The sequence below is a fragment of the Pan paniscus genome, chromosome 3, assembly GCF_029289425.2.
Source record: "Pan paniscus chromosome 3, NHGRI_mPanPan1-v2.0_pri, whole genome shotgun sequence".
NCBI lineage: Eukaryota > Metazoa > Chordata > Mammalia > Primates > Hominidae > Pan > Pan paniscus.
Window position 1 is genome coordinate 181,061,550 of NC_073252.2, and position 24,698 is coordinate 181,086,247.

Here is a 24,698-nt window from a genome sequence, read left to right on the forward strand (position 1 = left end):
TGTGTGGATTTCCAGCAGCAGGAAACAAACCATTTTCATAGCTGAGTGTGTGGGGGTGGAGTGTTTCTAAAGCCTAGTTATCTCATGTGTCTGTCTTCTGAGGCCCTAACTGAGATTTTATGCCAAACTTTCAAGGTACTAATGTCTAAGAAGTAACAGGAGACAAGGAGACATCGGCTCTCAGTAGTGAAGGGAACATCCTGTCATGCAACAACCAAGGGACATAGGCCAGAATAACGCATCTCAGTCTGTTCTGTGCTACTGTAATGGAATACTTAAGACTAGGTAATTTATCGGAAATGCATTTGGCTTGATCCTTCCGTAGTTCGTGAGCATGATGATTGGGTGCTCACACACGTGTGAGATGTGCCACCCTCAAACCTTGTTACAATGTCGGCACATTACCCATCTGACCTGAAAAAAAAGAAGGAAAAGGAAACGTATTTGGCTCACAGTTCTGGAGGCTGGGAAGTCCAAGACCATGGCACTGGCATCTGGTGAGGGCCTCTGTGCTGTGTCATGCCATGGCTCAAGGCAGAAGGGCAAGAGAGGATGAGGGTGAGTGGGCAACAGGGACCCAAACTCGCTTTTATAACCACCCACTCTCAAGATAACTCACTCCCAAGACAAAAGCATTAAGTCCTCCCTGAGTACAGAGCCCTTTTGACCTAATCACCTCTTATAAGGCCCCACCTCTAAACACTTGCACCGAAGATTATGTTTCCAATATATGAACTTTAGGGGACACATTCAAACCGTAGCAAAAGCATAATAATAATAGCCAGTATTTATTAAGCACTTACTGCTTGCTGGGCGTTAGGTTAAGAGCTTTAGCTGTGTTACTGTATTCTCACAAGAACTGTCTGATGTAGACACCATTTTTATCTTCATTTAACAGATAAGGAATCTGAGGCTTAAGTAAGCCAATTAGTTTGCCAAACAATGGTTCAAGGATTGAAGCCTGTCTCACACCAAAGTCTAGCCCTTAATCTTTTATGCTGTATAGAGTGATCTGACACCATTGTCATGGTTGCCTCTCCATTTTGTCCTGAGGCTTTGCTTGCTAAAGTTGGCACTCACTTGGCAAGCCCTGTGCCTCCACCTCGGGCCAGAGTCAGAACCCTGAATGCATCCTCCGGCAGTGGGGGCTGAAGCTGTGGGAAGCACATGCTGGCTTTGTGGCTGTAAAGTTAGAAACTGCTACAGCAGAGGGGCTTGACAGGGAAGGTTATGGGAAATGTCCTAGCCAGGGACTCCATCTCCACCCACTACGCAAATAGAAATGAAAAGACTTCTATTTTGGGATTAACTGGGTTCTTTTATTTGTAAATCCTTTCTAAATATTAATCTAAGCTCCCAACCCTCACGGCTAATGTTTCCTTTAAGTTTCCAGTTAACACATGGGAAAATCATTGCAAATTCGTGACAGCCTTGGCACCTACTCTTGAAGAGGTGGGTGTCTGAGACTCATGGAACCCTAGAGGCAGCCAACACCTCAGGCATCACAGTGCCTTCATTTTCTAGTGAGCTGAGGATCAGTGTCGAGACTCTGACCCGGCCTCCAGACTCAGATTCCAGGGCTTCTTCCCCTCTGCTGCGCTGCTGGAATCCACAGCCCCAGCTGGTGCCCCAGCCATCAGAATATCTGCCCTTTTCTCCAGGAGAGAGACTGAACTCCATGCAAACATTAGCCAAACACAAGCCATGTCCTGGAAGGCATGCTGAGAGCTGGCAGAGAGGGGAAGGTGAGAGATGGAAGCGCCTGGCCCCGGGTAGATGTAGCAGGAGCACAGGCAGGGCCATGGATGTACCCAATCTGGGGACCATCACAGGGAGCCCTGGCCTTCATGAACAGGAGGACTCTGGTCCTGCTTCCTAGGACGACCTTAAAGAAACATCAGCCTGAAGACTTTGGGACCATCCCAGGCCCAGCCAGGAGTTGAGACATAAGGACTTTCTGGGCACAAAAGTTAAAAATTGAACTTGCACCATCGCCTGAGTCAGCTTTGCTGTGTGCCCTTCTATCTGGAGCACTTATGTTGCACAACTCCAGGGAGCAGCATTTCCATAGAACACAGTGTCAATCCCATCACTTTCATTCTTTCTCTTTAACCAGAAAGACCAACTGTAGAAAAGCTAAGGTGCTGGCCACTCATTCAACAAGCCTTTGTTGGGCATCTAGTGCCAGCCTCAGGGCCAGGCCCTGGTTATACAGTTAACAAAGTAGTCATGGTCCCTGCCTTCACGGAGCTTGAAGTGTAACAGAGTTTGGCAGAAAATACGTATACAATGCCTAAATGAAACCAACTATGGGAAAGACATCAATTGAATACCCACAAGCATCCATGCCCTGGGCTTCCGGGACCTGCGGCCCCCAGCCTGGCAGAGTCACTACCCTCAGACACTCACCAGGGAGAAGTGGGAAATCCCTCCTGAGCCGGGGAAGGGAAAACTCTGCTTCAGTCAGACCTGCCCCCTGAACCTCAAGGAGCTCAGGTCACAGGCTTACAGACCTTTCCAGAACAGTGAGCCTTCCTGGGAACCCATCTAAACAGCTGACCATGTCCCAGAGACTTTAGTGCCGCCTGGAACTCTGGAGGATGTGACGTTCCAACTTGAAGCAGCTCAGGATGTCCAGTACCAGCATGGCTAAGTCTGGGGTGCGGGAGGGGCTATGGAGGGGAGGCCTGCCGTGGGTCTCCCGCTGACACGCACCTGCAGCCGCCAGGCTCCCGTGTGCCACAAACACAAGCGCTCTTTGCTCTCTCAACAGGTTGTTCCATTCAGGTTTTTTGAAAACAGTGCGCTAACAGGGTCTGAAGGAGGTTTCTCTCTTAAATTCCCCTGCAAAGGAAATCATGGGGTTGCAGTGAGACTTTGTGTCATGGCCTTCTCTTTCATAAAATCCATGTTGTCTGTAATACTCCTGTTTCCAGCTCAGAGGCTGCTCCCAAAATCAACAGACTTCCCACCCAACTGCAGAGCCCGCAGGTCAAACTCCTCCAAAGAGGATACTATTTTACCCAGTTGAGGTAAAAGAGCCTTTGAAAGTCCCCACCTAATACTCATAAAAATGGTCTTATTTCAGAGTTATTACATGGATTTCTCCCTCAAGAGGATGAAACTTTTCCATAAATTAAAGATTAATTTAATGCAAATGGAAGACTTGGCTCTGAGATTAGAAAGACCTGGGTTCAAATTCTGACTCTGCTACTTAAATCTACGTGGCCTCCCTCGGGTGACCTAACTTCTCTGAGCCTGTCACCTAGTCTGTAAAATAGTGATAGTAACTGTGCCAGCATTCACATGGTGAGATTGGGGATAGCATAGGAAAGTCTCACAACACATAGTAAGCTCTCAATAAATAAGAGTTCCTATTTTTATTTTGTATTTGGTTTTTCAAACCCATTTTCAGAGGCAGCTGTGAAAGTGCATTTCATCTGCGAGTGGGTGGTTTGTTGTGGTACACTGGCTGAAACAGATGCCCTTTTCCTGTCTTTATGCAACTGGATGCTTCTAAAATTCTTTTTTGTGCCATGGAAAAGGCTTGCCTGCCCATGGATCGCTCTTCCTCCTCCTCCGACATGAGCGAGTGCTTCGTGCTTCTCTCTCTGGGCTGCTCCCTCCCACACTGTGCCGTCCATGGCGTTTGTGCTGAGTTCTCACTTTCCTTCAGACTGAGAGGATCAGATACCCTGGTCAGTGACCGTGGTTCCGGCCTACCTGCTCGACCTGGGGCTGCGGCTGGGAGGCTGGATTCAGAGGCAGTGTTTCTTGCCAAGTTTCCCTCAGATCCTGCTATGGGAGAAGAGCTGTGGGTATTATCAGCACAAAGATTCCCACCAACCTTCCCTGGAAGAAAAATATAATTTCTAAGAGGAGAAACACTGAATAAAGAGATTGTATATGTGAAATACTTTGCACCTGTATCTGAATCTTTTCATCCATCCATCCATCATCCATCCATCCATCCACCTATTCATCTATCCATCTGTCCTCCCATCCATCCATCTGCTCATCCATCCATCTGTCCATCCATCCATCCATCCATCCATCCATCCATCCGTCTGCTCATCTGTCCACCCATCCATCCATCCGTCCATCCATCCATCTGTCCATCCATCTATTCTTCCTGCATTACGTATCCTTGTGTTGAATTCCTGTAATAAGCACATCACACACAGGGGATCAGGGATGGAGAAGAGGGGTCCTCTCTGTCAAGTAACTCACAGACCGTTCAAGAAGGCAGACAAGGAAAGAGGCAACTGCAATACCGTGTGACAAGTGTGAGGTGAGGGAGGAGGGAGTGGGAGAAGATACCAAGCACTTGGCTAGGACACGTAGCCTGTGCAGCACCACCAGGGAGGCTTCCCAAAGTTGGTAATTTTTCATGTCCATGCAAAGCATGATGGGAGCCATCAGAATTTAATGCCAAGCAGAGAGGAGGGAACGGACAACACAGGGGTAAGGAACAGCATGTGCGAGGCCCAGAGGCCACAGCAGATTCCCAGGCTGGGGGCCAGTGGCAGCCACAAGGCAAGGGCTGGGCTCAGGGCTTCTCTTTCTTTTTTGAGCCATCAACCCCTTGTGCAACTCTGTGAGGTTTATGAGTCTCTTTTCAGAGTCATGTTTTTAAATGCATAAATTAAATACACAGGATGACAAAGGCAACCAATGACATTGAAATACAGTAATCACAACATTAAAAAAATAGTAATAGATGTCGTCTATTAACACATTAAATAACAAGATCTAGCAAAGGGTCTCCAAGTACCATGGTGTCTCAGTGGTGAAATGTGTAAATATTTCAAGATATTGTCAACAACTGCCATGTAATATGAAAATATCTGTAGTTTCCACTGGTGTCAAAATGCCAGTGCTCCTAGACCACATGGTTTATTGCCCACATTCATAATTAAAGAAAATGCTAAATTTCAGTTTGAAGTTAGTAGAAAATGTAATTCCTCCTCCCCACCATTTCCTATTCCCAAGAAGTCCTTTCTTCGCGTTCACGGACTCCAGCCTCACAAACCCCTGGTCCTAACTCAGTTAGCTCCTCCTGCCACAGCTCCTCAGTCACTCTGGATTCCATGACCTCAACAATCCCAAATGCGATCATTGACACATTTGTGTCACTGTCCTTCTCGCCTGTGGGCAGGAATTGCGTCTGTCCTTTCACTTCTGTGAATCCAGAGCCCATCAGAGCAAGTCTGCACACATTAGATACTCAGGAAATGTTAAATGAATGAATGAGTCACGTCACACCAAGGATTGTGGACTTTGGACAGGGATTTGGGGGTGGAGATTGGAGTGGCATGATGAGATTTACTATGAATTTCAGAGCGTGACAAAATCAAATCTCTGAGGTGTCCCGTTTCTACCGCATCTATTGTGGCTCAGGTGAGGCAACTGCAAGACAAACAGGAAAAGATAAATAAATCTTTATAATAAGGAAAAGATAAATAGATTTTATTTCACTTGTGGGATTCATGCAACTCCTACCTGAATCTTTAATAACAATGGAAAAAAACCATGATCCTGTGGCAAAGAAAAGAAAAAACACCTTCTTGGCCAATTTTAAGACCTGCTGTGGAAAAACAAAAGTGCTTTAAGAAATAAACATAGAAGTAAATCTTTAACAACCAGAGAGTTAATTTAATGCCATGCAGATATTACAAAATATGAGATACAGCTTTAATGTGTCATTAGTTTTGAAACTCAAAAAAAACAAACAAGAATGGACTTTGAATGATAAGAATATGTGTTAGTGTTTCTCGAACTTGAAGAATTTACAGAGAAATAGTTTTTAGGCTTTCATAATATGCTCATGAACCCCAGTTTGAGAAAACACTGACTTAAGAAACTTAAAGTCTTTTTATGAAAATATTAAATATAAATTACCATTGTAAGTTTTCTCATTATATTCTTAGAATTGCTAATTTAAAAAAAACTAAAATAAAAATATAAAATTAAAATCTTGCAGCTATCCAGGCATCTATGATTCCCAGAATGAAGAACTTTGTATTTTAGAAAATTATAATTACAGTAAATAGAATATCTAGTTGCCTGAGAAATAGGTAGTTGCCATTTTCTTTGATGTTGTGATATACTGACAAAACTTATATTTTAATTGTAAGTGGCTGCAACTTAAGGGAAAAAGAAAATAATAGTAGAATCAAGAGATTCTACTTTTACTATTAATTTATAATTTCTATCTCACCTAACCTATTCCTCTAAATAATCTGAAATTGGCTAAAACAATTATAAATTCTGCAAAACAACATTGTTGCAAGAATTTTTAGTTTATTGATTTACCTCTTCTCCACAGAGTATGTGCAACTTTAAAATTTTGAAAATTAAATTAAAAGTGATTTTTGCAACCATCTTTGATATCAAAGGCATGATAAGTAAACTCTTGCTTAAGTGAAGACTAATATGCATCTTGTCTAAATTATTAAATAGAAAGATATTGTCAATGTATGTGTCATCATTGTAAAAAGTTAAGTGGTTATGGACGGGAAAATCACATCTGTTCTTACCAGTTCATTCTTGGTACTATGACTCATGGCTGATTATATGTCTGCTGTCCCTGCCTCCTGTTGGAGGAAGTTCTTGAAGGAAATGACCATATTCTCTTCCTTTCTGGAAAGTTCTTTCCATTCCTGACATAGTTGGCTTTTCTGAGACCATTTTGCGGTGACCACTGCCAAAACAAGGCTTTGCCTGACAGTGCAGCTTCCCACTGCCTGGCAGTGCCCACACCTCTTCCTCTCTCCTGCTGCTAACTAAGTGCTTGACAGCTTTGGCCTGGGCCACCCACTGTCTTACCCTTCTTGCTCTTAGACTTAGCTTTCAGCACAGTTCCCAGCTCGGATCACTTTTTGTTCGTTTTTTGCATTTCCTGCGATTGTCTCAGGTTAGAATTTCTGCACCCACCCCTAACCCAAGAAACCCCACCTTTGGCTCCCCATGTGTCCAGAATCTAGGAACTGCTCATCACTGTGTGTGAATTAAACTGAATGAAGTGTGGTGATGAGAGGACTCGGGGACCTAAAATGCATTGTGATACATGAATATTTTGTAAGGGCTTTTTAGACCGACATAGTAAAAAAGAAAATTTGCTTCCTCACAACAGAGTTTTGATTTATCGTTTTTGTTTATTTTTAATTTTCTAGCCTCATTCCACAAGGGGATGCTGAGGTTGCTGGAAAAAACTAGAGCCTGACGTATGTTAGGAAGAAATTATTTTAATTTTACTAAAGCCAAAAGATAACCATAGAGCTGGTTGCCTGCCAGGTCCCAGAGCACCTCCCTTCTCCCCCACTTGGGAGTCAGTCTCAGCCATCTCCACGGTGTGGTTCTGGAGTAAAGAGAGCCTGATGGCTCATGTGTCTCAGAGATTTCACAAAGATCTGGTTCAACTCAGGATTGCGACAAACCATAGGCCCTGGTGGCCACTGTAAATATAAGGGTTAATTAATTCACCCTTTCATCCTGTGACATATTCATCCATTCTCTCAACAAACCGAGCCATGCCCTGGGTACTGTACTAAGGCAGATACCGAGATGGGTCAAACGTGGTTCCAGCCACCATGATCCAGTATGACAGGCGTGAAGAAGAGGAAGGGCAGGGTGCTATGGGAGCCCAGAAGGCAGCTCCTAACCCAGAAGGGGAGGTCAGGAGTGAGCTTCCTGCAAAAGCTGATGTTTAAATGAGAGGATTTAACAAGAGGAATGAGATGGAGGAGGCACCCAGTCAGAGAAACAGCAGGTCTGGAGGCTGGGAGGTGAGAACCCCACAGAGAAACAGCAGGTCTGAAGGCTGGGAGGCGAGAACCCCACAGAGAAACAGCAGGTCTGAAGGCTGGGAGGTGAGAACCCCCAACAGTGGATCTACAGCTCTCCAGACAGGATCATCTTCTGCTGACCCTGAGAATCTCCGCCATCAAAAACGTTCATGGAACTGAGGCCACTTCCTGTCTGGGGGCACCCAGCTGGGAACCCTGTGGCTTAAAACCTCCCTCCGCACAGACCTCCTGGGGCTCAGGCAGCTCGCCTGTGTCTGGGCGAGAGGTCATTGCTGTAGGGGAGATGTTGCTGGAGGCAGTACGAGGGGCTTAGCCTCAGCGCACATCCTGAGTGGGAGAAGGAGGGGCAGAGCCAAGCTCCCAGTCCCTCCGTAGCTTCCCAGAGTACCCCCATAAGACCAACAAAGCCCCATTCTAGCCCACTCTTCCATATAATCCAAGCTGGGCCTACCACCCTCAACCTCCTTCCAGAAGGTAAGGAGGATCTTACTGTTTGTACCCCCAGACTAATAGAAATAATTCTTGGAGTCTCCCCCTAGGGACCAAACATGTGGAGTCCGCATTCAGTGAGCATCTAGGGTGTCCCACACACGTGAGGCACAGGGCTCCTTGCAGTGAGTCTCGTGGTGTTGGGGAACCGCAGCCGGGCACTGGCTGGCTTGCCTCGTAGTTGACCCCTTTCTTCTCCTCTGGGTGTGGCTGGCTGCATGATGTCGGGCTGGGATCCCGACACAGACCTGTGGACATCTGGGCCCATGCCAAGTTGGTGTATTTCAATGACAGCAATGACAGCAATGACAGAAATGTCACTTAAAACAATCTCCTGTCTATTAAGGTAGCACAATTTTTTTTTTTTTTTTTTTAAAGAATAAAGCACAATACTGGCAGGACTTTCAGGAAATAAGCATGCCCATATGTGATGGCTTCTTATGGTGTTCCTCTCTTTCTTTCTTTCTTGAGAAAGATCAGACAATAATGTAACAAGAGCTTTGGAACTGTTTGGCCCAAAAATCCCACTTTTGGGAATACACTACAAGAAAATAATTTCAAAGAAAAAAGCTAATATGTACAAATAAATACACAGCAGCTGCAACTGCACACGGTATAAAACTGGAAACAAACCAGACAAACAATAGAGGAAAGAGCTAAACAAATTATGGAGTGCCATGAAATACTTTATGGCCATTGAAAATGACAAGGACAGGGCCAAGTGCGGTGGCTCACCCTGTAATCCCAGCACTTTGGGAGGCCGAGGTGGGTGGATCACCTGAGGTCAGGAGCAGAGATATGGTGAAACCCCCTCTCTACTAAAAATACAGAAATTAGCCGGGCATGGTGGCGGGCGCCTGAAATCCCAGCTACTCGAGAGGCTGAGGCAGGAGAATTGCTTGAACCCAGGAAGTGGAGGTTGCAGTTAGCTTAGATCACACCATTGCACTCCAGCCTGGACAACAAGAGCAAAACTCTGTCTCAAAAAAAAAAAAAAAAAAAGTAAAGAAAATGACAAGGAAAGGACCATTTTGACGCATCAACGTTGGAATATTTAAGCAATGATACAATGTAAAGCAGCACACGCATGCTGCATGGAACTATATTTTTTTAAATGCTTAAGTGTTCTACAAACACTACAAGATAGCCTAAAAGGAAATAAGTTGAATTTAAATGTTCACTAGGTCCTTTCTTTGCGTTGCTCAAGTTCATCATTTACAAAGCACAGTTTTCCTTTTTTTTTTTGAGACAGAGTCTCGCTGTGTTGTCCAGGCTGGAGTGCAGTGGCGCGATCTCGGCTCACTGCAAGCTCCGCCTCCCGGGTTCACGCCATTCTCCTGCCTCAGCCTCCCGAGTAGCTGGGACTACAGGCACCCGCCACCGCGCCCAGCTAATTTTTTTTTTTTGTATTTTTAGTAGAGACGGGGTTTCACCGTGGTCTCGATCTCCTGACCTCGTGATCCGCCCGCCTCGGCCTCCCAAAGTGCTGGGATTACAGACGTGAGCCACCGCGCCCGGCCACAAAGCACAGTTTTCAAAAGCAGATGTCTCTTTAGAAGGACAACAACCCAAAGGATGGGATCCCTGGGACGTGGCCGGGGATGCGCTGCCAGAGCATTCGTCTGCCAGGTCACTTTGTCTCTGACTTGCACGTCATATTTGCACACCTCCCTCAGCCGGAATGCATGCTCCTCTGTTCTCCAAGCACAGCAGTCCAGATGAATGCAAAGGAAGTGGCTTTTCTCATCTCCGCTGCACGTAGTGCCGGGCAGGAATTGACAACAGGGGAGCAGGAAATTTTCCATTTGAATTAGAAGGCTAAGATGTCCCTTACCTTCTCTGGGACAATTGGTCCGTCTGGGCTGGCATTTGCTGTGTGGAATGGAAAGGAGTTATGCTGGAGGAAGTGAATGAGCAACAACCTCATATCAGGGATATTTAAGGTCTGACAGCTGAGAAGCTCATCAGCAACAATCCTGGTGCAAATTGGGAGCTTCTGGAAACAGGGACCACCAATTCTCCTTTCCCAATTTTATTATGATTAGGTCCCAATCAAAAGATTATTTGGGCCGGGCACCAGGGCTCACGCCTATAATCCCAGCACTTTAGGAGGCCGAGGCAGGTGGATCACCTGAGGTCAGCAGTTCAAGACCAGCCTGGCCAACATGGTGAAACCCTGTCTCTACTAAAAATACAAAAATTAGCTGGGTGTGGTGGCACACACCTGTAATCCCAGCTACTGGAAGGCTGAGGCAGGAGAATCGCTTGAACCCGGGAGGCAGAGGTTGCAGTGAGCTGAGATCGCACTACTGCACTCCAGCCTGGGTGACAGAGCAAGACTCTGTCTCAAAAAAAAAAAAAAAAAAAAAAAAAAAGGAAAGAAAGAAAGACTATTTGGGAACAGCTTTATTGAGCTCTAATTCACATATCATACAATTCATCCATTTGAAGTGTTCGATTCCATGGCTTTTAGCATATCCCAGAGCTGTGCAATCATCACCACAACCAATTTTAAAACATCTCCGTCACCCCTCAAAGAAACCCAGACCCTTCAGCCCTCACTCCCTCATCCTCCTCCCATTACCCCCACATCTAGGCAACCATGAATCCACTCTCTGTCTCTATAGATTTTCCTGTTCTGGACATTGCATATAAATGGAATGGTACAATATGTGGTCTTTGTACTTCTTTCACTTAGCGTAATGTCTTCAAAGTTCATCCAGGTTGCAGCCTGTAACACTAGTGCATTCCTCGTTATGGCAAAATAATATTGTGTTATACGAGGAGACCACATTGTATTAATCCACTCATCAGTTGCTGATCATTTGGATTGTGTCCACTTTTTGGCTACTATTAAGAATGCTGCTATGAACCTTCATGTACAAGTTTGTGGGTGGACGTATGTTTTCATTTCTCTTGGGCGTATGTCTAAGAGTGGAAGTTCTGGATCATATCGGAGCTCTGTGTTTAGCCTTTGGAGGAACCACTGAATTGTTTTCCAAAGTGACTGCACCACTTTGCATTCCCACCAGAGTGTATGCGGTTCCCATTTCTCCCATCCTCACTAATACTTGTTATTATCTGTCTTCTTTATTCTAGCCATCCTCGTCACTGTGCAGTGGTCTCTCACAGCAGTTTTGATTTGCATTTCCCTGAGGATGCATGATGTTGAGGACTTTTTCATATGCCTGTTGGCCATTTGTGCATCTTCTCTGGGGAAATATCTATTCAGATCCTTTGCCCATTTTTAAATTCGGTTGTCTTTTTATTATTGAGTTGGAATAATTATTTATACATATTTTAAATGCAACCCCTGTATCAGAGATGTGATTTGCAAACATTTTCTACCAGTTAGTTTCTTTTCACTGTTTTCATGGTATCCTTTGAAGCACAAAAGGTTTTGGTTTTGATGATGTCCAACTTGTCTATTTTTTCTTTGATTGATTATATGCCAAAGACTCTTGCCAAGCTTGGCCCTGTGGAAACATTCTGTGTGGGGTTTTTGAGGAAATTTAATTTAATATAAAATGTAATTTAACTTAAAACTCCTATATTGCTATCATATTATAAATCCAGTTCGGGATTTAGAAATGTATAAACTCTGTAAATATGCCACTTATAATTCATTAGACTTTTAACTTACAATGCTCCAATTCTTGAAGAGGAACATTTTGAATAATGGAGAATACTTCTTTTCCCCACAGCAGCCGGGGGCCTGACCCTCCATTATCACTTCTCTTAATAACTTCCCAAAGCCTCCACCAGTATCAAAAGATGTCCCAAGTACCTCTCAGAATTTAATATACATATACATTTCTTCCCACAATTTCCACATCTAGAAATTGATTCTGAAGACATTCTTACAAAGATCACTATTCAAGGATGTTCACCGCAGAATTACTTTGTAAAAGGGAAAACATAAGCCTCATCTAAACCTCCATCCATAGAGGACTGAAGAAATTAAAATTGTAGTACGGAAGCCTCTGGAACACTTTTAAAAGGTGATGGATCTTTAAGTGTTGGCTTCAATGAATATTCACAATATATTGTTTACTTAAAAAAATAGAGGTAAGGTATGGAAAATATACACTATATATAGTTTTTTTTTTGTAAAAAAACTAATTTGTTGGGCATTCACAGCTTTTTTTTTTTTTTTTTTTTTTTTGAGATAGTCTCACTCTGTTGCCCAGTGCAGTGGCACAATGGGCTCACTGAAACCTCCGCCTCCCGGGTTCAAGTGATTCTCCTGCCTCAGCCTCCCAAGTAGCTGCGATTACAGGCATCCACCACCACACCCGGCTAATTTTTGTATTTTTAGGAGACACGGTTTCACCATGTTGGCCAGGCTGGTCTCGAACTCCTGATCTCAAGTGATCTGCCCGCCTCAGCTTCCCAAAGTGCTGGGATTACAGGCATGAGCCACCGCGCCCGACCCGCATGTCGGTATTAATAGCAGATAACCAAAATGTGCAAAGGAAATACGGCTTTGTCTCTATTTTCATAATTGACCCAGTCTTCTTCAGGGCCCCCCAAGGAACAGAACTTACATTATCTGGATAACAGCTTTTCACTTTGCTCCAGTTTGAACAGTCTCTCTCAGTTTAAACCGGTCTCTATCCAGTAAGTACTCAGTCAATTCCAGCTTCAAGTCCCCAGGAGGGGTGTTCCTCCGCTCCCTTCCTCCTGCTGGGAGCAGGGGCGAGCTCCTGGTCCTCTGGACTCTGTGGGCCCCAGGCCAGGGTGGGTCCCTGTCCCCCTCCCGCGGCAGGGCAGGCGGTTCTGTCCCTGGGCGCGCTGCTGCTCTCCCCTGAGGGAGATCAGCCGCTCCTGTCCCCAGGATCCCTTGGCCTCTGCACCTGGCACCTGGGTGTGGGGCTTCATGGCTGTTTTCTTGAGATGCTCAGGGCCTGGAAGCCCCCCTTGCCTCACAGGCCCCCTTCGCCTCTCACTGGTGCTGCCGCTGCACCGCCAGGTCTGGCTGCACCCGGAGGACGGAGAACCCCACGCGGCCCGGCCCCGGGGCCCACCCTGCTCTCGTGGCTACGCCCCGCTTCTCCCACGGCCACCACCCTCTTCCCCCGCCCCCTCTCCCTCGTGGTGGCCTCGCACGTGGCTTTTATTCCTCTCTTCCTCCCCTGGGAGGGGCCGCGCGCAACCCTCACCCAGGCGCTGGGCTCCCTCCCTCCCTCCTGCAGGGCCCGCAGCGCAGCTGTGCTGCTTCCAGCCTTGTTTGTTTTAAGCTCTTGGCGCCCCTGGAGGGGTCCGTGCCAGTCGGCCCTGGTCCTGACTCTACCTAGCAGGGGACTTCTGCTTTGCGGGACACGGCTGACTACAGCCCCCTGACCCCCAGCCCACGTGTCCTGACGGCCCCCTCCTCTCTCCCCTCCACACTCTCCCCACCACTGGAGCCACCCAGTCACCCCTCCAGCGTCTTGAGGATGGAGACATCTCCGGGCCATTGTTCCTCCTTGAACCACTAACGCGGTAGCATTTCTACACGGAATGCCACTTCCTCTGGCCCCAGCCCGTTGTTCACAGATTTGGGGCCGCAGCTGACCACAGTCAAATAGAACCTTCTCCAGCAGAGGTTTGGGAGTGTGGCTGCTTTCGCAGCCCTTCAAGGTTACATAGCAGGCACAAACCCATTTTCTTTTTTTCTTTTTTTTTCTTTTTGAGGCAGAGTCTCCCTCTGTCGCCCAGGCTGGAGTGCAGTGGCACAATCTCAGGTCACTGCAACCTTCACCTCCCAGGTTCAAGCAATTCTCCTGTCAGCCTCCTGAGCAGCTGGGATTACAGGTGTGCACCACCACGCCTGGCTAATTTTGTTTTTGTATTTTTAGTAGAAACAGGATTTTGCCATGTTGGCCAGGCTGGTCTTGAACTCCTGACCTCAGGTGACACACCCACCTCAGCCTCCCAAAGTGCTGGGTTTTACAGGCGTGAGCCACTGCGCCTGGCCACAAACCCCATTTTCTATGTGAGAAATCAGACCCAGCTTCATTCTGTCCCCTCCTCCAGTTCTCCCACTGTGTCTGTGCCTCTCTCCAGGCAACATGTGGTTCCCCGGCCATGCTGAGTCCTGTGCTGCGCATTGGCAGGTGGACCAGACCGTGAGGGCAAGGTCTGGGACACAGCCTGTGAGTCCCCAGCCTCGGGCAGGGGCTGGCTGGGGAGGAGGAGGAATAGACCCATTTCGCTAGAGTGTATCCTCTGCAGAATTTGCATTTGTGAAGTGAGCGTTTTATATTTTTATTTTTTTAAAACAGTTTTCACCTTTAATCACTATTCACTTTGCCCTCTTTCCACACACGTTGTTTGTTTTGCCAATCCCCAGCGTCCACTACACTGAAAAGTCCTTCGGCATCTGCAGTTGAGACAGGATGCCATGCATAATACTTTTTGTTTGTTTGTTTGTTTGAGACAGTCTCACTCTGTCACCCAGGCTGGAGTGCAGTAACACAATCACAGCTCACTGCAGCCTCTCCTGGAAGCCCTCAAACTTCTGGGCTCAAGCCATTCTCCCGCCTCAGCCTCCCAAGCAGCTGGGACTACAGGTATGCACCACCACGCCTAGCTAATGTTTTCTTTTTTTCTTTTTTGAGATGGAGTCTTGCTATGTTGCCCAGGCTGGTCTCAAACTCCTCACCTCAGACGATCCTCCTGAGTAGGCCAAAGTGCGGGATTACAGGTGGGAGCCACTGCACCAGACCATGCCATGTGCAATACTAAAATAACATCAGTCATGGCCATCGCAGAACTCATGCAGAGTACACACAACACGTGCGGGGACATGTGTGTTACCCGCCCAGGGCCCATCGCCCCTTGAGGCCTCCCTGAAAGATCTCCATCCCCACCCCAACCTCATCCCCGAATATGTGTCCCCGGGGAGGCCAACTAACCTCACCCCAGTCAAGCTGGGCCCATCTAGCCTGAGAGAAGCCTACTCCCCGCCTCCTGGTGATGGGTTCCAGAATGGACTGGGACCCAGTTCTGTCCAACAGGAAATGAGAACGCCCAGGGCTTCAAGGAAATGTCTCGTCAGGTCTAGAAGGATCCCTGAGAAGAGATGGCCCCTTTCTTGGCCTGGATGTGATACACAGAACTGCCCCAGCCATCCTGCTTCCAAGGAGGAGGTCAGCCCTGGTGACGGCAGAGTGGAGAGGTGGAGAGAAGTGGGTTCCTGACGAAACTGCACCCCACGGAGCCAGCCACCCCGAAGGCTGCCCGGCCTCCTGGCCTCCTGCTCTGGGAACATAGATTTGCTGATTTCACAAGGCCCCTTGCGTCAGCATTTCCAGTACAGGCAGTTCAAAATGTCCTCCTTGATATTCATGGTCAGGGCCCAATTTCTTGGAATTTACTTCCAGCAATAATGATATGCAAGTGAAGTTTTATGCATTAAGAAATTTCTTAATGACTTTTACAATTTTTTTACAGGTTAGGGAGTGAGCATTTCAAACCATCTGGATTCACACCTGAGACCTGAGAGAAAAACTGTAATATGTGTTTGATTCATTGGGGACACAGAGGGTGGGAGCGCCAGGTCCTGCTGTCACCTCCAGGGCAGAGGCCATTGTGTCTCAGCATGTCTGTCCCTCGTGCAGGACCCAGTGTCACCGCACACAGCTGTGCAGCTCTGATTTCAGTCTCTCTGAGCCTCCGCTCACAGTAAATGGCGACAGATCTCTTGGGGGGTTGTTGTGGGATTAGATGAAAGAAGGCATGGAAGGCTCTGTCACACATAAGGTGTTAAACAGTGGTAGTCTATTGTGTGTTAGCTGGGTAGCTAATGCCACATTTGGTTTAATTCATGCTGTAATTGATCCTCACTGTGAAAAAGAATTATCATGTGGACTCTAAGCAGCTCAGACATGAATCAACTGGGCTGAACAGAACGTCCCAACAGAATGGTGTGCAGAGGAGTTTGCAAAGCAGCAGTCCACCCGAGATGCTGGCCCTCAGACGTGCCTTGTTTGCTTTCTCCAGTTTTTTCTTAAATAATTGAGCCAACATTTAAAACTGTGGAGAATTCACATTAAAACAAATAAAACAACAGCAACAACAAAAGCCAGATGAGCAGATTTCTGGCTCCTGTGAAGATTCCGAGGTGTTATGATAGCAGGGGCCACCTGCCTGGTGGCTGCCACCCATAGCAGGGGAGGAGTCCAGTCCCGCTGCCTGCTGCTGCTGTGTGGAAACTCCTTCCCACAGTGCCCGCCACTGCACCTTGACTGACATCAAACCCTTAAACTGCGTCTACTGAGCCCTTTATTTCAACTAGATGCGTTCACACTTCATAGTTCTATTTCGTTCTTTTTTTTTTTGAGACAGAGTCTAGCTCTGTCGCCCAGGCTGGAGTGCAGTGGCACGATCTCGGCTCACTGCAACCTCTGCCTCCCAGGTCCACGCCATTCTCCTGCCTCAGCCTCCCACAAAGCTGGGACTACAGGTGCCCACCACCATGCCCAGCTAATTTTTTGTATTTTTAGTAGAGATGGGTTTTCACCATGTTAGCCAGGGTGGTCTCGATCTCCTGACCTTGTGATCCACCCCCGCTCAGCCTCCCAAAGTGCTGGGATTACAGGCGTGAGCCACTGCGCCTGGCCCTTAGTTCTTTAAAAATAATGGCTTAAAGCTGGGTGTGATGGTGGACACCTGTAATCCCAGCTACTCCGAGGCTGAGGTAGGAGAACCACTTGAACCCAGTAGGTAAAGGTTGCAGTGAGCCGAGGTAGCGCCACTGCACTCCAGCCTAGGCAATGGAGTAAGACTCCATCTCAAAGATAAAATAAAATAAATAATAATAAATAATGACTTATTGTTCCTGTTTTATAGATCAATATCTTCCTTTTCTATTAAAATAAATTATATACACACACACACACACACACTTTTTTTTTTTTTTGGGACAGAACCTTGCTCTGTCATCCAGGCTGGAGTGCAGTGGCACCATCTCGGCTGACTGCAAGCTCCGCCTCCCAGGTTCAAGCCCTTCTCCTGCCTCAGCCCCCCAAGTAGCTGGGACTACAGGCACCCGCCACCACGCCTGGCTAATTTTTTTGTATTTTTAGTAGAGACGGGGTTTCACCATGTAAGCCAGGATAGTCTCGATCTCCTGACCTTGTGATCCGCCCACCTCGGCATCCCAAAGTGCTGGGATTACACGCATGAGCCACTGCGCCCAGCCCTAAATAATAAATATTTTAAAGTCCTAGTCAGCCTGTTCCAATAATTCTGCTTTAGATGGTATATGTCGTTCCACTTTTTGGCTTTTCTTTTATGATGATGTACCGCAGGGTGCCTAGTTACTTTGGTCTCTAAGCTCATGTTTCCCGGGGGCACTGGCCACTCTGTCAGGGAGTGCCCATTTGGGCTGAAGGCCAGATCCTAGTGGAGGTGCCTCTTGGGAAGCTAAGGAGCAGGGAGGGATGAGCTACAGGGCGGGGAGACACGGGGGCCGTAGAGCTCCTGACTGACCACCCCTGTCTGCTGCTGTGATGGTTAATTTTATACGTCAACTTGGCTGTGCTGAGGGATGCCCAGACACCTGGTGAAACATTATTTCTGGGCGTGTCTGTGAGGGTGTCTCCAGCAGAGACTGGCATTTGCCTCGGTGGACTGAGTAAAGAAGACCTCCCTCTCCAACGTGGATGAGCATCATGCCATCTCCTGGGGGCCCGAATAGAATACAAAAGCAGAAGAAGGGTGAATTCTCTCTTTCTCTCTCTTTCCCCTTGGACTGAGACATCCATCTTCTTCTGTCCTTGGACATCAGAGCTCCCGGTTCTAGGGCCTTTGGACTCTGGGGCTTGTATTAGAGCCCTTCCTCCAACCCCAGCACCCAGGCCCCAGGGGTTGGGGTTCTCAGGGTTTCAGCCTCAGACTGAATTGCACCGCCAGCATTCCTGGATCTTGAGCCGGCAGAGAGCAGATCATGGCACTTCTCAGCCTCCTTCTCCTAACCCATGAGCCAAACAGTAGATCGCCTCCTCTCTATGCACAGAGAGCCTGGGGTTCTGTTTCTCTAGAGGACCCTAATACAGCTGCCGCTCCACCAGACAGCGCCTTTCCTCTTGTCTAGCCTTTAGGCTCTTGGAAATAAGTGACAGGGAGGAGACAGTCTCCCCATGGAGCTGAAGAGGGTGCAGGAGTGGTACAACACCCAGCACAGTGGTGGAGCCCATCTGCTTTCCTCCACCTCCGTCCCTTTCCTCTCCTGACCCTGTCCTGCCCCAATATCGGTGTCCCAGACACTGGCGCCAATGGCCTGGACTGCCGCTGCAGATTTCTGTGGTGGATGGGGACAAGCAATAATTATTCCACAGCACCTTGAGAAATGGGAAAAAACAGAACGTGCTATTTTTGTTAGTTCCTCTAATCCACACTTCTCTGCGGGGTCGGTCTGGAGGTAGAGGGCCAGAAACCTATGGGAGTCCACGGTCTTGCTGGATGCCTTCGCCAATTTTCTTATGGCAGGAAACCACCTCTTTGCACCAGAGGCGGACTTGGTGATGCTAATGTAAGTGCGCTCCAGGGCCCTGCACCCGCAGGAGTCCATTCCAGACCCTGGGAGGGGCCTAGTAATTTGGTCACAAATTGGTCATGTTTTTCTTCAAATTTGCGAGTAGGATACTTTGCAATCAGTCTAGGCTACTCTCTCTTCCCTCCCTGTCTTTCCCCTCACCCTCCTTCCCCTCATGGGGGCCAGCGTTGGAGCATCTGCTTTTGGGGGATTTGACTCAGGAGAAATTGAATGGGGCTACATTTAATTGAGGTTAGGGGCAACGTCTCTGTGGTTGACAGTTATTCCCATGCATCAGGTTGCTGGTCACCCTCCCACTCCCTACCTTGCTGATGCGCCTGGCATCACGGCCTGCCTGACGATGCTGGGTGTGGCGCAGTGGCAAGGTGAATGTGGCCATGGGGGCTGGCCCCAGAACTCCAAAAGCAGTGTTGTCAGAGGCAATCAAACCACAGCGACTCCATCTTGAATAGGCAGTGGGTAAAATGAGGCTGAGACCTCTTGCATTCCCAGGAGGTTAGGCATTCTTAGTCACAGATGAGATAAGAGGTTGGCACAAGATATAGGTCACAAAGACCTTGCTGATGAAACAGCACGTGTTAAAGCAGCTGGTCAGAACCCACCGAACCAAGATGGTGACAACAGTGACCTCTGGTTGTCCTCACTGCCATTATATGCTGATTATAATGCATTGGCATGCTGCCACACATTTCCACCAGCGTCAGGACAGTTTAGAGATGCCGTGGCAACGTGAGGAAGTTGCCCTATATGGTCTAAGGGGGAGGGACCCTCAATTCCGGGAATAGCCCATCCTTTTCCCAGAAAATTCATGAATAATCAACCCTTTATCTGGCATATAATCAAGAAATAACTATAAGTGTAATCAGTGGGCAGCCCAAGCCGCTGCCCTGTCCATGGAGTAGCCATTCTTATTCCTTTACTTTCTTAATAAACTTGCTTTCACTTTACTCTGTGGACGCACCCAGAATTCTTTCTTGTGCGAAGTGCAAGAACCTTCTCTTGGGGTCTGGATCGGGACCCCTTTCTGGTTACAGAGTGACAGACACAAGGTTTGAAGTGTGCAGAACCAGATGCTGGCCTGTGGAAAATCTTCCAACCTCAGATATATAAAACTGTAAGCAGTAGATTCTGTTCTCATTAACACCTCATCAAGATGGAAGGTCTCGCCCGTTTCATACATCCTTCAGAATGCATAGTACACCATAGTAAATGGAACATATTTCTTTTTTATGGAAATGGTGTGAAATAGAACTTACCAAAATTCCCGTGTTTGAGGGCACAAATCTCTAGCAGTACTTCAAATGGAAAGTACATCCGTGCGCGAAGTTGCATGCTTTATGCATCAGAAGTCTCGGATCGGGCCTTAGTGTAGCTGATGCATCTGTTGTCCAGATGAAGTCTGGCAGATCCAGATAGAACGGCATGCAAAATTATCCCAACACGGTGAAATAACCCAGAGAAACAAGTATTTCCAGGAACAAAACTACACATATTCATCAGTGAGTCAGTGTATTTCACCCAAGGATTTCCCGCCTGTGCGGCTCAGCACAAGCCTGAACAGTTTAAATGCACTTGAACGGCTCAGAGGAGGCCTGAATACTGCATTTCTTTTCTTTTCTTTTTTTTTTTTGAGACGAAGTCTCGCTCTGTCACCCAGGCTGGAGTGCAATGGCGTGATCTCAGTTCACTGCAATCTCCGCCTCCCGGGTTCAAGGGATTCTCCTGTCTCAGCCTCCTGAGTAGCTGGGATTACAGGTGTGCACCACCACACCCGGCTAATTTTATTTTTGTATTTTTAGTAGACAGGGGGTTTCACCACGTTGGTCAGGCTGGTCTTGAACTCCTGACCTCATGATCTGCCCGTCTCAGCCTCCCAAAGTACTGGGATTACAGGCGTGAGCCACTGCGCCCAGCCTGTGGCTGCCATTTCTAAACCACCCCTTCCTTGAGCACAGATTCTCTCCCCTCCAGCAATCCTCCCCCTTCTCTCTGGCATCCTCCACTCTCCGCTCTGTTCTGGCTCTCACCCATCAGCATGGGCTAAGGGTCCTCCCCGAAACAACACACCCTCTCTTGGCGCCAGGTCTTGTTCCAGCCACTACCCTATCTTTCTCCCTCTCTTCACAGCAACTCCTAAAACAACTTTTCTGTATTTGCAATTCCCAATTTCTCTTCTCCATCTCCCTCAGGAACTTGTGCCCATCAGGCTTGTGTCCCATGGGTCCCCTGAAACGGGTCATTTCAGCCCTCTCCTTAGTTAACCCAGCGGCAGCACTCCAGCCACTTTCTTCACTTACATTCCAGCCCAGAGCGTTTCTTAGGCAGCTGCATCTCAGTCTCTGTTCCGGAGTGAACGGTGTCGCCTCAGAAAGCTCTGTTAAAGTCCGTCATGCCACTTCCTCGGACGGTGACCTTATTTGGAAATAGGGTCATTGCAGATGGAATCAGTTACAATGAGGGCACGCTGGAGCACATGAGTGTCCTTATGGGAAGACAGCCCTGTGCAGACTCAGAGATAAGACAAAGGGAGCTGGGGTCCCTGTCCTAAGAAGCTTAGCACTTCTCCATGCTGATTCCTATGGATTTGGAGGTGACACTTCCAGTATCACCACCGGGATGGATTTCCTATTTATCTCGCACGGTTCAGCAGGGTTTTGCATGCTTGTCGCTTCGACAAAGAAGACAGAAAGAGCAGAGATGGCCATTCAACCTCAGCCTGATGGGGGAGAGGTAACGCAGATGAGGAGGCAAGCCAGAGTATGAGAGACAAGAGGGAGGGGAGACTTGATGGTGTGTTTCAGTCATGGATCTAGTCCATTCTACAGGTAGCACCAGTCTGGCCCTGCCCAGTTATGTGTCAATTCATGTCCTTTGTTTTTCTTTTTGTAGAGACGAGGTCGGGCTATGTTGCCCGGGTGGGTCTCAAACTCCTGAGCTCAAGTGATTCTCCCGCCTCAGCCTCCCAAAGTGCTGGGATTACAGGCATCAGCTCCTACACCCAGCCATTGCCTGTTTTTTTCTATTACAGTAATTCATGCTAAGTCTCTGTAACTTGCGCTTGAAAGAGCTCACTGCAACCTCTGCTTCCCGGATTCAAGCAATTCTCCTGCCTCAGCCTCCTGAGTAGCTGGGATTACAGGCATACGCCACCACACCTGGCTAATTTTTGTATTTTTAGTAGAGATGAGGTTTCACCATGTTGGTTAGGCTGGCCTTGAACTCTTGACCTCAAGTGATCTGCTCACTTGGGTTTTAGGAGAAGGGTAAAATATGGACAAGGAGGCCAGTCATAGGATTGTGAGTAAAAGAAGCTCTCCTGGGTAGCTGGGCAGAGGGAAGCACACTGCCTGTCCCCTCCCGTCACCTCTGCTGTTTAGGGAGTTCTCCAGGGGTCAAAAGTCAGGGTGCCACAGAAATGTGGGAAGTACACAGAGAGGAAATGAGAGAAAGAAACTGAGATTCAGAAATTTAAAAGAGAAAACTCATTGAACAGGCAAATTTGTGGAACTGAAATGCATTTGAGGACGTGCATTCCCAAAACAGCTACCTTTTTTTAATGAAAAAGGGCTCTCTAGAGTGATAGGCAGGTATCAATTTGCTGTTTCCAACCCTACCAGGTGACCAGAGGGCTGACAAGGATGGATAATGAATAAAGACAAGGCGTACTCATATCCTAAATCTGCTGTTAAGAAGTCTGCTGTGGGCCAGGCCCGGTGGCTCATGCCTGTAATCCCAGCACTTTGGGAGGCTGAGGCGGGTGGATCACCTGAGGTCAAGAGTTCAAGACCAGCCTGGCCAACGTGGTGAAACCTCATCTCTACTAAAAACACAAAAATTATCCAGGTGTGGTTGTGTGTGCCTGTAATCCCAGCTACTCAGGAGGCTGAGGAAGAAGAATTGTTTGAACCCGGGAGGCAGAGGTTGCAGTGAGCCAAGATCGTGCCATTGCACTCCAGCCTGGTAACAGAGCAAACACTCCATCTCAAAAAAAAGAGAGATCTTCTGTGGCTTACAACAATGGGAATTTACTCTCTTACAGTTCTAGGGCCCAGGAGCCCCACATCGAAGTAGTGGTGGGGCTATGTTCCCTCTGCGGGCTCTGGGGCACTCCTTGCCTTGCCTCATCCAGCTTCTAGTGGCAGTTGTGTCACCCCAGTCTCTGCCTCTGACTTCATTCATGTGGCCTTCGTGAGTGTTCTGTCTTCTGCCTGTGTCTTCCCATATTTGTATAAGGACACTTGTCACTGGGCTTGGGACTCGCCAGGTAATCCAGGATGATCTCATCTCAAGATCTGTAACTTAATTACATTTGCAAAGACCCTTTTTCCAAATAAGGTCACATTCACAGTTCCAAGTGGACATATTTTGTAGGGGTCACCTTTCAACCTACAGCACAAGTACTTGCAGCCAGTGAGGTACATGGCATTTCTGCTCAGGCAGACGACGATTTCTAGCTTTTTCTCTTTCTATTTATACATGGTGGTGGAAAAATAAGCATTTAAAGACTGAAATAACTTCTAAATGCCTTCCTCTTCTAATGGGTATTGAAATAAGTGTATCCATTAAGAGACGGTTTTTGGCCTGATGCAGTGGCTCACACCTGTAATCCCAGCATTTTGGGAGGTCGAGGTGAGCAGATTGCTTGAGCCCAGGAGTTCGAGACCAGCCTGGGAAACATGGCAAAACCCTATCTCTACAAAAACTTTTTAAAAGTTAGCTGGGTGTGGTGGCACATACCTGTAGTCCCAGTTACTCAGGAGGCTGAGGCAGCAGAGTCACTTGAGCCCAGGAGGTCAAGGCTGCAGTAAGCCATGATTGTGCCACTGCACTCCAGCCTGGCTGACAGAGTGAGACCTCGTCAAACAGAAAAAAAAAAAAAAAGAGATGGGCTGGGAGCGGTGGCTCATGCCTGTAATCCCAGCGCTTTGGGAAGCCAAGGCAGGTGGATCACCTGAGGTCAGGAATTCAAGACCATCCTTGCCAACATTGTGAAACTCCGCCTCTACTAAAAATACAAAAATTAGCCAGGCGTGGTGGTAGGTGCCTGTAATCCCAGATACTTGGGAGGCTGAGGCAGGAGAATTGCCTGAATCCGGGAGGCAGAGGTTGCAGTGAGCTGAGATCATGCCATCGCACTTCAGCCTGGGTGACAGAACAAGACTGTCTCAAAAACAAAACAAAACAAAACAAAAACATGGTTTTCGATAATTTTCACACAGCCACACATATAAAGCACACCTTGGGAGAGGAGGATCCCTGCTGGTGCGTGTGGACCACTGCAGGCTGCCATGTCGATAAAACGGATCACAGGAGATTGCAAGTTCCTGCCACAGCTCGATACCCCACCCTCTTTCCTATGGCTCAGACACTCCAGCTTTAGGAACCCTCATGTTTGTTTCTGTTTCTTTAGTTCATGAGGTGCCCCAGCTTCCCCAGTTTCCAAAGCCACGCAGGTGTATGAAAATCTTCCCCCGATCTTCTTGCAGGTTATAATTAGAATATTACCTCAGCAATCCCCAAGGTGGAAGAAATGAGAAGCAGAAACATTTCATTAGTCTAGCACACCTACACGAAGATTGTGTGCCTACAGATGTGTTGACAAGTTTTGAAGGAACACCAAAGGGAGTAGAAGATCCGGTCTTGCTTAGAAGAAATTATTTAAGGAGTAGAATTTCTTTGAGACCACGAGTGAGCAGGTTAGGGCAGTGCCAGGAACCCTTAGGGACTCCCATCAACCCCAGCATCAGAACCTTCTTCCTAGGATGCAGAAGCATCAGAACCTTCTTCCTAGGATGCAGACATGAGTGTGAGGAGAAGTTTTCACTCTGCCGTGATCAAAGGCCAGGTGTATTTCAACC

The 24,698-nt window shown here is 47.6% G+C and overlaps 1 non-coding gene across 1 annotated transcript; it reads left to right on the forward strand.

The window, feature by feature from the left end:
* Positions 1 to 313: 313 nt before the first annotated feature.
* LOC112439738 (small nucleolar RNA U13) lies at positions 314 to 415 on the forward strand. The gene has a single exon (XR_003027974.1). It is a non-coding gene; the product is annotated as a small nucleolar RNA U13 (small nucleolar RNA).
* The last annotated feature ends 24,283 nt before the right edge of the window (positions 416 to 24,698 follow it).